The sequence below is a fragment of the Rhinoderma darwinii genome, chromosome 1 (assembly GCF_050947455.1).
Source record: "Rhinoderma darwinii isolate aRhiDar2 chromosome 1, aRhiDar2.hap1, whole genome shotgun sequence".
Classification (NCBI taxonomy): domain Eukaryota; kingdom Metazoa; phylum Chordata; class Amphibia; order Anura; family Rhinodermatidae; genus Rhinoderma; species Rhinoderma darwinii.
In genome coordinates, this window is record NC_134687.1 from 661,951,106 (window position 1) to 661,965,498 (window position 14,393).

At 41.2% G+C, this 14,393-nt stretch overlaps 1 pseudogene; it reads right to left on the reverse strand.

Annotated features, from left to right (window-relative positions):
• Positions 1-7,295: 7,295 nt before the first annotated feature.
• Positions 7,296-9,641, reverse strand: LOC142664565 (uncharacterized; annotated as a pseudogene).
• Between the last annotated feature and the right edge of the window lie 4,752 nt (positions 9,642-14,393).

Here is a 14,393-nt window from a genome sequence, read left to right on the forward strand (position 1 = left end):
TATACACTGGATTTTGTAGCACATACCTATATTTTCAATTACTTACATTTTTATTCTATATTATCGGGTAGCAATTTTTCCAGTGTCGCTTCGGCACACATTACGTACTACATTTCAAACCTTCTCAATTACATGGTTTTCATTATGTTCTCTTTTCATACATTTTAAACTCTTCTTTCTCTATTCATTTTTTATTGTTTTTATTATATGACATAATTTTACTGTTTTTGTGTGTTTCTCCGGTCCTGTGTATTTTGAACTTTGAACTGTGACGTCACTTAAACACCTTGACCCCGTTCACATTGGCGGGTTTTTCAACATCAACATGGCTATTTAAACAGTGACTTTTTGTTTTTTCATCCATGACCTGATGAAGATGCCAGTACGGCATTGAAACGCGTAGTCCTATTATTAATAAATTCCATTTATTCTTACAATCCTCCGTACATTATTACCAACGATCTGAACCTTCCAAGCATTTTGGTTCCATTGAAGTGCAGCAGCGCCCGTGGTGACTCCTTTTCCTGCTATACCAGCATTTTGCCCATTTGATTTTTTGTACAGCACAAAGCCGTTGAATGTTGACATCTGAATAAGGTGAATGGCCATCTTTTTATACCAGGCGCGGGATTTTCTTTGCACCAGGTATGGCTGTAAAGCTTGGTCAGATAAATCCACTGCCCCCATGAATTTATTATACTCGGTGATGCAGAGCGGCTTCTCTTTATCAGAGGTGGCACCGCGTACCCTCACTGTCACTTTTGTGTCTGTGTGAACAGTGCTTAGCATGAATACATCCTTGCGGTCATTAAATTTTATTGCAAGAAGGTTTCTACGGCAAAGACCACTCGATTCCCCCCTTCTCAGGCGTTTTTTCACCAGCTCCTGTGGCAAGCCCCTTCTGTTTTTGCAGATTGTTCCACAAGCCCCTGTGTCAGCGGCATGCAGGTGCTTGTACAAGGGGACGCTGGTATAGAAGTTATCAGTGTATAACTGATAAACCTTATTCAGCAGAGGCTGCATCAAGTCCCAGACTATTTTGCCACTGCATCCTAGCTCACTGGGACATCCTGGGGGGGTTAATATCACGGTCTTCGCCTTCATAAATTCTAAAGGCAGATGTGTACCCTGTACCGCTCTCACAGAGCTTGTAGATTTTAACCCCATATTTTGCTCTCTTTGAGGGGTTGTACTGGCGGAATGAGAGCCCGCCTTTATAACTCATCAGCGATTCATCCACCGCTAGGTTATTTTTGGGGTTGTACACCGGCATAAATGACTCCTCCAAAATTTTTATCAGGAGCCTTATTTTATACAGGCGGTCACAGTCTGGATCACTACGGGGGGGGGGGGGGGCTGGTGATTGTCGTTAAAATGAAGGAAGCGCATTAGCACTTCATATCTGCTTCTGCTCATAACGACTGCAAAAACAGGTGTGGCAAGTGTAGGGCTTGTTGCCCAATATGACCGGATTGAGGGCTTTTTCACTAACCCCATGTTGAGGATGAACCCCAATTTTTTTTTATGTTTGCCAGTATTTGTGGGGTGCCACTGCTTTGCATAGGAGGACGTTGGCTTTTTGGCAAAGAATTGGCGAGCATACAGATTGGTTTGGTTAAAAACCAGCTCCAATAGTTTATCTGTAATGAATATTTTAAAAAAAATCGAGGGCCGTAAAATTTTCCATGTTAATATTTATCCCTGGTGTGGCAATAAATTCTGGGATATTAGGGGAAAATGACTCTGTGGGTACCCACTCAATATATTCTGGGGGAATAGAGTGGGCCGTGTTTTGTGGTACTTCTGCGACATGCCCTGTGCTTGTGGACTCTGCAGCGACACTTGCATTTGCAGAAAGCGTATCACTGTCGTCGCTATCACTGGTAGACAACATTTCTGCCTCGGACGCGGTTTCCGTATCGCTTTCATCAGAGTCAGAAATTAACATGGCGTATGCCTCTTCCACCGTGAACCTTCTATGGGCCATTGTAATTACACACACGTACGACAAAGACTGTAACCAGACGCACACGCAGACAAATGTATTATTTTTTCTTTACTTTTTTTTTTTTCACAGACAAAAATTACACGGACGTCACAAAAGCACGCTTCAAAAAAAACTTATGTCGAACAAACAAGTAGACTATAAAACTTTTTTTTCAACATATATATATTTTTTTTACACAAAAAAATACACAGACGTCACACACGTACGCTATACAAAACCCCTAGGCTAACCCTAGACTAAACCTAGGCTAACCCTAGACTAATTCTAGAATAGAACCTAGAATAGAACCTAGAATAACCCTAAGGATAACCCTAGCCTAGGTATACAATTGAAGTTTATATAAAGTTTCTATATTAGATTTTTAGTAATTTTGTGTCTTCGGTGTCACAGTAAAATTCTCCCTCTGTCTCTTCTCATACAAAGTGAACGGAGACCACTGTTATTGGTCTCCGATCATCACTCTGAAGCCAAGGCTGTTGCTAACAGCCTTGGCTTCAGAGGCAGATTATGCAATACCCGCGAAAAAACCGCTCCGATGCGGCCCCCTCCCTCGCAAACCACTCAGATGCAGCCGTCACTTGCTATAAAGTGCCGCATCTGAGGGGTTAAATACGGTCGGAGACCACTAGTGGTCTCCGATCGTTGCCCTGAAGCCCGAGGCTGTTACCAGCAGCCCGGACTTCAGGTCCCCGCAAAAACCGCTTCGATGTGGCCCCCTCCCTCCCAAACCACTCAGATGTGGCACTTGCTATTGAGTACCGCATCTGAGGGGTTAAATATGATCGGAGACCACTGCTAGTGGTCTCTGATCATTGCCCTGAAGCCCGAGGCTGTATCTAACAGCACGGGCTTCAGCAGCACCCCACACGATGCAGGGAAAGTTCTTCTGAAGTGCCGACATGAGAAGCTGACACTTCAGGAGAACTACCCTAAATGACCGATGTAAAAACACTATACGCCGGTCGTTAAGGTGTTAATGGACCATTTTCAGAGACGAATATAGGTAAACGACAACAATGCTCAGGCAAGGAAGGGGCAGGGCCCTTCTTATAGTCCAGGATCATGGGCTAATTTAGTAACAGATTCAGGTGCGCCCGCACCCTACGGGACACAGCAGAGTGAAGCGGAATTGAGCGCTGGCGTCTCCTGAGGAGGAGATGCGGGCCAGCACTCACTGATCCATGGCTGCGGCCGTCAGGAGGTGAGTAAACCTGACGGTCCGCGGCCATGGGTGTTACAACTGGATTCACGCTTCTCACTGTAAAAAGGTGAACTTTCAGGTCAGGTGACGCAGATCTGTGTAAAAAGGGTGAGGCCACTCAGAGAAAGGAGGATTAACTATAGGAAAATATAAAAAATGCATTTGCTGTCCTGCCTGCTCTTTTGTATCTTAAGCTATTGTATACAGGTGAATGGAGAACGGCGGAAGAACTCAATTTATTTCTACATCAACAAACAGCTGAACACAACTGGCTATTGGATCTGATCTCATGTTCCAGCAAATCATAAAGGATTCCATTTAATTGATGACCAATATCAATGAATGACTTCAATCTCACAGACTATAGCTATGATGATGATATAGCTGTAAATCACACTGCTCACAATGCTCTCTCAGACCAAGGAACATATTTAGAAATTGCTGGCCTCCCCACTATGTGCATAGGGCCTAGGTATGCTGATCACATAGCCAGAATAAAAGGGCGCAAAGTCAATTTGCCTAAGGTAAACGTTGGAGAAACAGATTGTAAAAATGACACATTACTGTTCAATATGAAGTATGATGTAAAATGTGATGAGGTACACGGTAATTGTAATAACCAATGTTGGTGTGGAACTATGACAGCGTCTTGTGCCCCCAGGTGTTCCTGTCCTGACCAAGGAGATGATGACGAATGGGACTGTAAGACTGAAGTGCATGATAATATGAGATGGTTTCAAAGTTGGTTGGGGAATCATGATAAAATAGTTCCTAGGGTGATAACACCAGGGCTATATTATATTTGTGGTAACAGAGCCTATTCGTGGCTTCCTATGGGAACGAGGGAAATTGCACTATAGGAAGAGTTGTTCCAGCCGTCAGACAACATCCAAACATCTCAAGTGGTGACATTTATGAAATGTATTCTAAGGAGACGATACAAACGAGAGTTGTTTACAAAAGCAGATAAAGCTTGGATGTGGTTCCCCTCTTGGGCAGGCTGGGGAATCGAACTAGCGAATAAGTTAAACAAATATGCTAGTATCATGGATGGGATAATTAAGGAGACCTCCAGTCCTATCCATGCTATCAATGAAGAGTTGGCCCAAGTTCGGAAAGTCGCTCTCCACAATAGAATGGCTCTTGCTTATCTGTTAGCAATAGGTGGTGGAACTTGTGCTGTTATATGTGAAGAATGTTGCACCTGGATTGAAGACTCACATGACCCCATAGAGGCACATGAATAAAGTAAAGGAATTGCAGCAAAAGCTAGAGATCTATCTAAGGAGGGATAGAATCCCTTTTCCTGGATGGGATCTATTGGTGTTTGGTTTAACAATATGCTTTCTGGATTGCTGAAACCCATAGTAGTAGTGATAGAACGGATCTTAATGCTATTAATTTACTGGAAATTATTAACGTGTTGTGTTTCTTATTGCAGTAAAGATGTGGATACAACTATTCTCTAAGCATGATGACAAAACAGCTACAGTTGATCGTCTGACAGCACAGCTGAACTACCCGCCACTCCTGAAGACCCCTCAGCTGTTTGAGAGTAGGGGGGAGGACATCATCTCTGAAAAGAGGGTCCCCAAGATGCACCCCAGCAGTTTGAGCACCACCCGTAACAAAGAGTTAATGCTCGGAGAGTGATTTCACCGGGGGTGGTCTTTTTGATGTGATGCATCTCTGGCCAGCTGTGGTCATCTAAAATAGGTGTGTGTGTGTGTGTGTGTGTGTGTGTGTGTGTGTGTGTGTATGTGTGTGTGTGTGTGTGTGTGTGTGTGTTTTTTTTTGCTATCAATACAATGTGCGGAGGATTAGTGGAGATGGCTACCATGAAACAGTCAAGAATAGATGTCTGATATCTCATGGTCTATGCCGCTTATCTGTATACTCTGTGAAGTACGGACTGTCTCGGGGGCCGTTTCCAGGATAGGAAGGGTGATAGTTAGTTAGTGAAAATAATATATATATATATGTGTGATAATATTATAAAAAGGGTGAAATGTGTAAGAAATTAACTATCTCCACCATCTTGTCTTGTATTCTATACTTACATTTGATCTCCAATATAATAATGATACTTAGAGAGAATGTATTTCTGATTTGCGGTGTTGAGGGAAATATTTACTAGATAAAAAAAGTGTTGAAAAGAATTGAAATCAGCAAGAATAAAGAGGGAAAACTGATGACTCAAGACCCCCCCCCCTCTACACCCGCCTTACAGAATACAGAAGATAAGGACTTAACATTCAATTAATTTTACATAATAAATTGATAGGAAAATATTTCAATGCTATGAAAAATTGTGAATGTAATCTTATTTTGTGCAAACTCAAGAGAAAATCTTACAGCGGATGTAGTAAAAGCCCAGTCTAAAAGCCGTATATAAACTCCCTCATAGGGTATGTTCACATGGAGTTTTTTTGCAGGCAGAAAATCAGCTCCCTTTTTTTTTTGTTAGTGGTTTTGCACCACAGGCGAGTTGTGCCGCATTTTTTTTACCTCTTTCTTCAATGAGCAAAAGGAAAAAACCGCAAGCGTGTTTTTACCAAATAAGGTGTTTTTTCCGTCTCCCATTGATTTTAATGGGGTTTTTGAGGCAGAAAATGCCTCAAGATAGGGCATGTCGCTTCTTTTTCCCGTGAGCATTTTTTTCCGACACTTCTTCTGTGAAAACCTTTTCTTAAGAAAATAAATATTAATGAATCTGGAGCAACTATTTGACGTTGAATTATCCACAACAAATCAATGTATTAGCTTCCTAATGATTCATTGCACATTTATCCGGGATTTATCAGAGATTTTTACCCAGCTTTTACTTTGTATTACGTCGTCTGTAGCATCCAATCACGGAGATGAAAAGCTTGATATAGATCACTATTGCACACGGTTACCGGCTATTACGGGTCATTGTAGACTAAGCACATAAAGGACCATGCAGAAAAATAACCTTCCTGCAAATTCAATGTACATTTCTCGCAGGTTTTATCACAAGTATTCAGCCAACTGTTTCCTGAGAGCAGGCTAGCATATATAAAATATAGATATATAGCTTATCTAGTGGCTCGCTTTTATGTTTAGCAACCTATTCCTCAAATGCGGTCAGGTGAAAAGTTCAGGGCACTCCAGAGCCCCTAAGATGGATTAATCCCCCAGGTACAGGGAGGCCAGGTCTACCATCATAGGTGGGGCAACATAGGTGGAGCAGCACAGAGGCAATAGCACAGTAGCGGCAGTATCACAGCAGGCCAGCCAAGATATCTGTGGTGTCACAGCAGACCAGCACCACATACAATTAAAGAAGGGAGAGGGTGACAGGGCGGTCAATTGGTCTGCTTAAATTTTACCACACACTTCAAGGGTCATGCCAGGGTCTTCACCAGTGGCCTCTGGAGGATAGCAGGGCACGGCCTCGGCAGTGTTCAGCATGGAAGAGAATTGCGGGGAGAGCACAGCCGCGCAGACATTCCTACATCATCACGCCACTGTCCTTAATGGGCAGAAGGGACATGTTAAAAACCATCCCCCTTTTAAAGCAACCAATCTTCTCTTATAAGTCAATCAGAATGTCAGAGTGATATCATCTGCCTTGTCCTCGTTAACACTTTCTCCAGAGCTAACGAGAAGATGCAGTGGAAATGGTGGTTTTTGTGATTAAGTTAATTTTCTTGACAAGGAATGACTTTGCAATTAATTACAATTCATCTGATCCCTCTTCATAATAATCTGGAGTTAATGCAAATTTCCGCTATACAAACTGAAGCAGCAAATTTTGTGAAAAACAAAATTTGTGTCATTCTCAAAACTTTTGGCCAGGACTGTACAGCTGACACCCGCTGGTGATGGTGCAGACTCCCCGTCATACATAATAAATACCTATTCAAGTATAGACCATGGGCATACGCCAAGAGAGTTATAATGCGTCCTCACAAATCAAAAAAGACAGAATTTAAATACCTATCACGAAATATGAAGACATATATAAAAAGACTTTATTGAAATACACATGACAGTATATTGGCCATCAGAAGATAAAATGTGGTAAACCGGTCACAAAAATGTGGTAGCCCTTGAGAAAGCTGACGGCGAAACGCGCGTCGGGGGCGTCTAGTGTGGTGATACTCTTTTGTGGGACTTATCATGCAATCTACAGGTTGGTATAGCTCTCTGAACCTTTGACCTCAGGCACTCCTTTATGCTTGATAGGCAGTGTTAGCATATTGTCCATTGCTGCTCCTCTGAACTTATGTTGTGTGCTTTGTTTGGGTATATATGACAATCACGTTGTTTGACTTATCTATATTGCTTATGCTATACCCTTTGTTTTGGATTGAGATGCCTGTACCTTACCACATCACATGATGTTTATATTTTATTAGCATGTTATGCGTATATGTCCCCGCTGTATCTCCACGCTATTCTTTTATTGCTTGTATCATTGATTTTATCTTCTGATGGCCAATATACTGTCATGTGTATTTCAATAAAGTCTTTTTATATTTTCATGGTACAATTTGTGTGCTGTATGTTATTTATCCAGTTGTGGATATATTATATATGTCTTCATATTTCGTGATAGGTATTTAAATCCCCGTCATACATGTACAATGGTTTGTGGAAATGCTTTTCCAACAGTGCTGTATCTACGTGGAAGATATCGGGAAAGGTTAAAGGACGTTTAATTAATCTCAAAGTGACACATCAGATTTTAAAGCAATGGGGCTGTGTTCACAAGGCAATAATTGGCTGTGTCGCCAAGGGGTTATTGTCTGTGAATAACCTGATGAGTTAAAAATCTTTTTTTGCTCTTATAGCTTTTCCCACATTCCAAACAAGAATAAAAAAATGTATGCTAATTTTTGGGTTTCAAAATGTTATTTCCATGTAAAACATTTTCCACATATACACATCAAAATGACTTCTCCCCTCTGTGAGTTTTCTCATGTCTAACCAGAGTGGATTTTCGTGAAAATAATTTCCCACATTCTGAACATGAAAATGGCTTCTCTCCTGTGTGAATTCTCTCATGTGTAACAATATGTGATTTATATGTAAAACATTTCCCACATTTTGAACATGAATACGGCTTCTCTCCTGTGTGACTTCTCTCATGTTGTTAAGGATCTGCCAGGCACAGCTTCTGTATCCACGCCCATAGGTAATCAGTCTGCACCTGCTTCTATGTCTGTGAGACTGACTGCATCTTCCACCACTCAGGATGGCAGGCTTAGGAGTGGGAGAGCCTATCACAGCCTGGCCAGACGGAGCTAGCTCCCGCCCTCTGTCTCTTTATAACTGCCTTTCCTGTTCCTCCTTTGCTTGTGATTCTTCTCTGCTGGTTTCCTGGCCCTGCTGCAGCTTCTGTACTATTTGACCCTGCTTCATATGATCCTGGCTTACTGACTACTCTTCTGCTCTTCGTTTGGTACCTCGTACACTCCTGGTTTGACTCGGCTTGTTCACTATTCTCCTGCTCTGCGTTTGGCACCTCGTACTCTCCTGGTTTGACTCGGCTCGATTACTTCTCTTGTTGCTCACGGTGTTGCCGTGGGCAACTGCCCCGTTTCCCTTTGTTCTGTGTTTCCTTGTCTGGTTGTCTGTCGTGCACTTACTGAGTGTAGGGACCGTCGTCCAGTTGTACCCCGTCGCCTAGGGCGGGTTGTTGCAAGTAGGCAGGGACTGAGTGGCGGGTAGATTAGGGCTCACTTGTCTGTTTCCCTATCCCTGTCATTACACATGTCTAACAAGACTTGATTTATCTGTAAAACATTTCCCACATTTTGAACATGAATACGGCTTCTCTCCTGTGTGACTTCTCTTATGTGTAGTAGGATTTGATTTGAGTGAAAAGTATTTCCCACATTCTGAACATGAATACGGCTTCTCTGCTGTGTTACTTCTCTCATGTATAACAATATGTGATTTTTGTGTAAAACATTTCCCACATTCTGAACATGAATATGGCTTCTCTCCTGTGTGAATTTGCTCGTTTTTAACAAGACTTGATTTTTCTGTAAAACATTTCCCACATTCTGAACATGAATACGGCTTCTCCCCTGTGTGACTTCTTTCATGTATAATAAGACGTGATTTATATGTAAAACATTTCCCACATTCTGAACATTAATACGGTTTATCAACTGTGTGAATTCTTCTGTGCTTAAAAAGACCTGTGATTTTTGTGACCGGTTTACCACATTGAAACCTTTTACCCCCTTTCTGAGCTGTTCTTGTGGTAATCTGTGATTGGTCAGGAGAAGGTTCCTCATAATTTGGCAAATTATACGATCTCTCTTTACTGTGAAGTCCTGGATGTACATTAATGGTAATCAGGTTTTTTCCTGAAGACTGCTGCATGATATCTTCATCTTCTACTTCATAGTTTATCAAAAACATGACGTTTCCCTCAGAGTTCTTTCTGGCATCTTCTCTAAGGATTAAAAATGGATTTTGTGATTTTTATTTTTCAAACCACAAAGTAGACAAATATATGACATATTAGGCAGTTTTTGCATCCAGCTGGAAGGAAAGGTTTCAGCCATTCCCTTTAAACCCACCACTGGCTTTGACTCAAAAAACTGCACCAAATACTGCCACAAAAACTGAATGCCTGATTCCAGCCTTATACATCTTTGAAAAACACTTTAAATGGACAATAACGTTTAATTAAAAACTAGTGATAATCTAATAGTATACCGGATATCAAGCAATTTTGCTTTATTAAAAAAATAAATAAATAATAAGTGTTTTATCCTTGCAAAGTCTGTATGAAGATACTGCCACTAGGTGACGCCTTTTCTATAATTTGTTGTCCACCCTTCGTTGTCCTGCAAATTCAGTCTCTAGTTATAGAGAAGAGTAGACAGACTAGACTGCAGAAAATGGTAAAGCTCCTTGTACTCATAGCCTGCCTGACCCTCATGTAATCCTTGCAGTAGCTGCTTGCTTCTCTCTCTGCTTTGTTATAGATTTGTTCTGAAGTTCCAGCAATTCTCTGTCTCCCATGTGCACTTTGCCCTAGATGTCTAATGTTTGCGGCAAGTATTCCTCAACAATAACTAAAAAGCTGCATGTACAGGGCTCTCACGTCACGCTAAAAATTTGTCTTTTGCAGAGAATCGCAGGAAATCGTGGCATTGTGTCGGGACTTCACAAAAACCACGTCAAATTTGTACAGTTTTGCTTTTATTTACAAGAGTCTTCAAAGCTCTAAAATGTGGGTGGAAAGTCATAACATCGTTGGGGGACTCAAGAGCGTGACTATTTTGAACTTTTAGATAAAAACTTAGGTGTGCCTTAAAATCTATCAATGATAAAGTCCGGGATTCTGGCCTACAACCGGTCACCACTTATATTACATAAACCTTAACTTGAAAAAAAATGGAAAAAACCATAACCCTGTCTGACAATCCCACCTGTCCTCTGCCAACATATTTGACCCTTTAATACCAGCTGGGAATCACTTTATTACAAGAACCTAATATTGTCATTGACAATCTAATCTTGGCCACAGATAATGCGTCGTGAGACAAAGCCCACATCTCCAGCTGAATTCACGGACATGACAATGAGGTCTGTATATCCTAATTGCTGCACAGTCGCCGGATCTCAATTTTATAGAACATCTTTCGGATGCAGTGGAATATACAGAGTGAGGTTATCAATTAGAATCTGTAATGAAGGTTTCCAGTACATTGTTATATCATTCCACTAAGAATTCAGGCAGCTCTAAGGGGAAAGAGGGTCCTATCAAGTACTAATAATGTGAACCTTATGAAGTGGCCTCTGAGTGCAGGAGATCATCACTGAAACGTCTTTGTATGTAGAATAATTACATGTGAAATACTAATAATAATCATGGATCTGGAAGATTAGATTACCCAGAAAAAAAATAAAAAATTGTGACTTGTGAGCAGAGTTGTCATGGGGACCCTGTGTGTTTTCTAATAATTCCTCAATTCTTGTCCCAGCCTCATATTAAATATAAACCAAATAAATTAAAAAAATTACCAAAATTTGTGAATTTTTTGTTGCCTATAACAAAATAATGTTTAACCCTTTCCCGCAAGATGTAAGTGATTGGCGGTATGTAGTTCCTCCACAATGTACTGACATTTATAGTAAATTCACACTCGGCAGATTTGTTACAGAAACTTCTGCAGATGAGACTCATGTGAATAGAAAAGTTTCTGTGCATGAATTTGTGCAAACCTCATACAGATGAATGGAAAAAGCAGAGCTGTAAAAAACGCCATGAATTTCATGCGTGTTTTACAAGCGTCTCTTCTGGAGTTTTTTTTAATCATACATTTGTAACATCTTTTTCAGGTTCTATAGAGAAGCGTGCTGCGTTTTGAAAAAAATGCCACAAGGTGCACCAAAAGGGCAGAAGAAAAAAAAACAACAACAATTGTGTGCAGTGCATTTTATATTTTACTATAAACTGTCATGTAACGTCTGCCTCAAAAAAACAACACGGAAATATCAACGAGAGCTGCCTATCAGCATTGATCTCGGTGCTCAAGTGGTTAAACTGAGTTTCCTCAGATTCCGGCTATTAGTGCAGATGTTAATCGCAGCTGGTGCCCCCAAAATCTGATGCTAAGCCTAGTGCATGACCGGATTCATAGAACACCTTGTAGAGAACTTCTATGTGCAGTCACAGCTCCCTCAGGTCCTGCACTATGTACAAAACATTTTCTGACGTGTTAGGGTATGTTCACACGGCAGCCTCCGTAACGGCTGAAATTACGGGGATGTTTTCAGGAGAAAACATCCCCGTAATTTCAGCCGTAACGGCATGTGCAGGCGCTTGAACGCCGTGTCCATTACGGACGTAATTGGCGCTGCTTTTCATTGGAGTCAATAAATAACGGCTCCAATTACACCCCAAGAAGTGACAGGTCACTTCTTTGACGCGGGCGTCTATTTACACACCGTAATTTGACAGCGGCGCGTAAATATACGCCTCGTGTGAACAGACAAACGTCAGCCCATTGCTTTCAATGGGCAGATGTTTGTCAACGCTTTCAAGCCGCATTTTTCGGACGTAATTCGGGCAAAAACGCCCGAATTACATCAGTAATTAGTGTGTGTGAACATACCCTTACTGTAATGTAGAACTAAGGAGGAACCCCACCTTAACAAACCTCCCAATTCACTTTCTAAATTCATTATTACTGACCTGTGGTAACACCTCCTGGAATTTCCTCCTCCACTTCACTCTTACACGGTTGATCGCCCCTCACCCGCTCTTCTTCTTCCTCCACTTTATTATTAGTCAGATCTTCCCCCTGATTTCATATATGTAACAATTCAGTACAATACAGCAGAGAGTGCGAAGAATCTAACAGATCAACATAAGAAACCACCAAAATCTATGACCCCATCTATGACCGCAGGACCAAAAAGCTCCACACCCCCCTATATAGATCTGGTATAGGGCTCAGCTTCATCTACCTGATGATTCTCTGGGACATTGTGATTTTCCTCTGAACATTCCTGGGAATACAGAGGACTGGGACTTCTCTCTGGTGGATTTCTCCTACTGGATCCATCTGTAGGAAACACACAGTGATGGAATACATGACTACTGTATATCTGTCTATATATCAGACACTTCTCCCTACACTTCTATGTTTACTGATCAAAGCCAAAATAACAATGTTGAGGTCCTCACTACCAGTGTCGATGTTCCTGCACCTTGTATATCACAGGCCTAAAGTAGACTGTAACCGACCAGAGCGAACGGCGGGACGCCAACGGCTCCCTGCTCCGCCATAGTATTTAACTGTATCTGCGTTCTGTGAACGTGGATACACATGAATGTGGGGGGACACAGGACACCTCTACTTTGAGAGTTCCCTGCAACCAAAAAATTGTTAAAAGGTGTCACCTGCTTATTATCCTATACACCGCATTTAAGAGGATAATAAGCAGGTGGCACCTTAACAATTTTTACACCTCTGTAGCCAATATTTCGCTTTATTTATTTTTTAAATTAAAAACAAATGTATATATATATATATATATATATATATATGTATCGGCTTTAAGTGTTTAAACACATTTTTTTTGGATTGACACTTATTAAAAGTTTTTCTTTTTGTTTTCACGATGCAGCTGTTATGTCTCCTCTATACACAGGAGCTGGATCATTCGCTATCAGCCAAATTCGTAAGTGAAGTGAACTGACGACTTGGCTGAGAGCAGACCCTGTGTCTCGAACACACAGGATCACAATAATATCAATCACATCTAAGGTGAAAAACATGGAGACACAGGACCCGCTCTCAGCCGAGTCGTCAGTTCACTTCACTTACGGATTCAGCTGATAGTGAATGATCCAGCTTCTGTGTATGGAGGAGACATAACGGCTGTATTGTGAAAATACTATTTTTTTATTTTTTTAACTAAAGTGAAAAAAACAAATTCAAATATTCAATGAAATAAAAAAAAAAAATAATTACCTACAGAAGGTGTAAATAGCACAAGTGGGAATAAAATTTTACTCATCCAAGTCATTGTGAGATTGTTTTTTGGGAACACATTGTACTTTATATTAGTGGTAAATTTTGCGCCATACGTTCTGTGTTACATAGTTAATAAGGATGAAAAAAGACACAAGTCCATCAAGTGCAACTTATAATCCGACTGTGTTGATCCAGATGAAGACAAACCCACCCCCCCATGAGGTGGATGACAATTGTCTCATTAGGGGAAAATCTCATCCCCGACTCCAAATCTGGAAATCACAATAAATCCCTCGATCACCGTCCCATCTCCAGAATCTAGTACCCATAACTTGTAATATTAAAGAGAACCTCCGATTATACTGACATTATATAGAAAACTATTATACTGCCGGAGTGTGCCGATAATAGTCTTTCTACAGGACTTGTATTATCATGTTTACTTATAACTACAGCACGGACTGCCCATAGTCCACGGTGCCGGCTGCCCTTAACTCTGCATTAGGAGACAGAGCGTCCTGCTCATCTCCATGGCTCCTGTATCCAGAACGGCCAGCAGCGCTGTACAATGTAATGTGACCTCTAATGTGACCTTCTCACCTTGTGATGTGCGCGGCCGGTAGTTCTCCATCATGACCTCCTCATACAGATCCTTGTGTCCTTCTAGATACTCCTACTCCTCCATGGAGAAATAGACAGTGACATC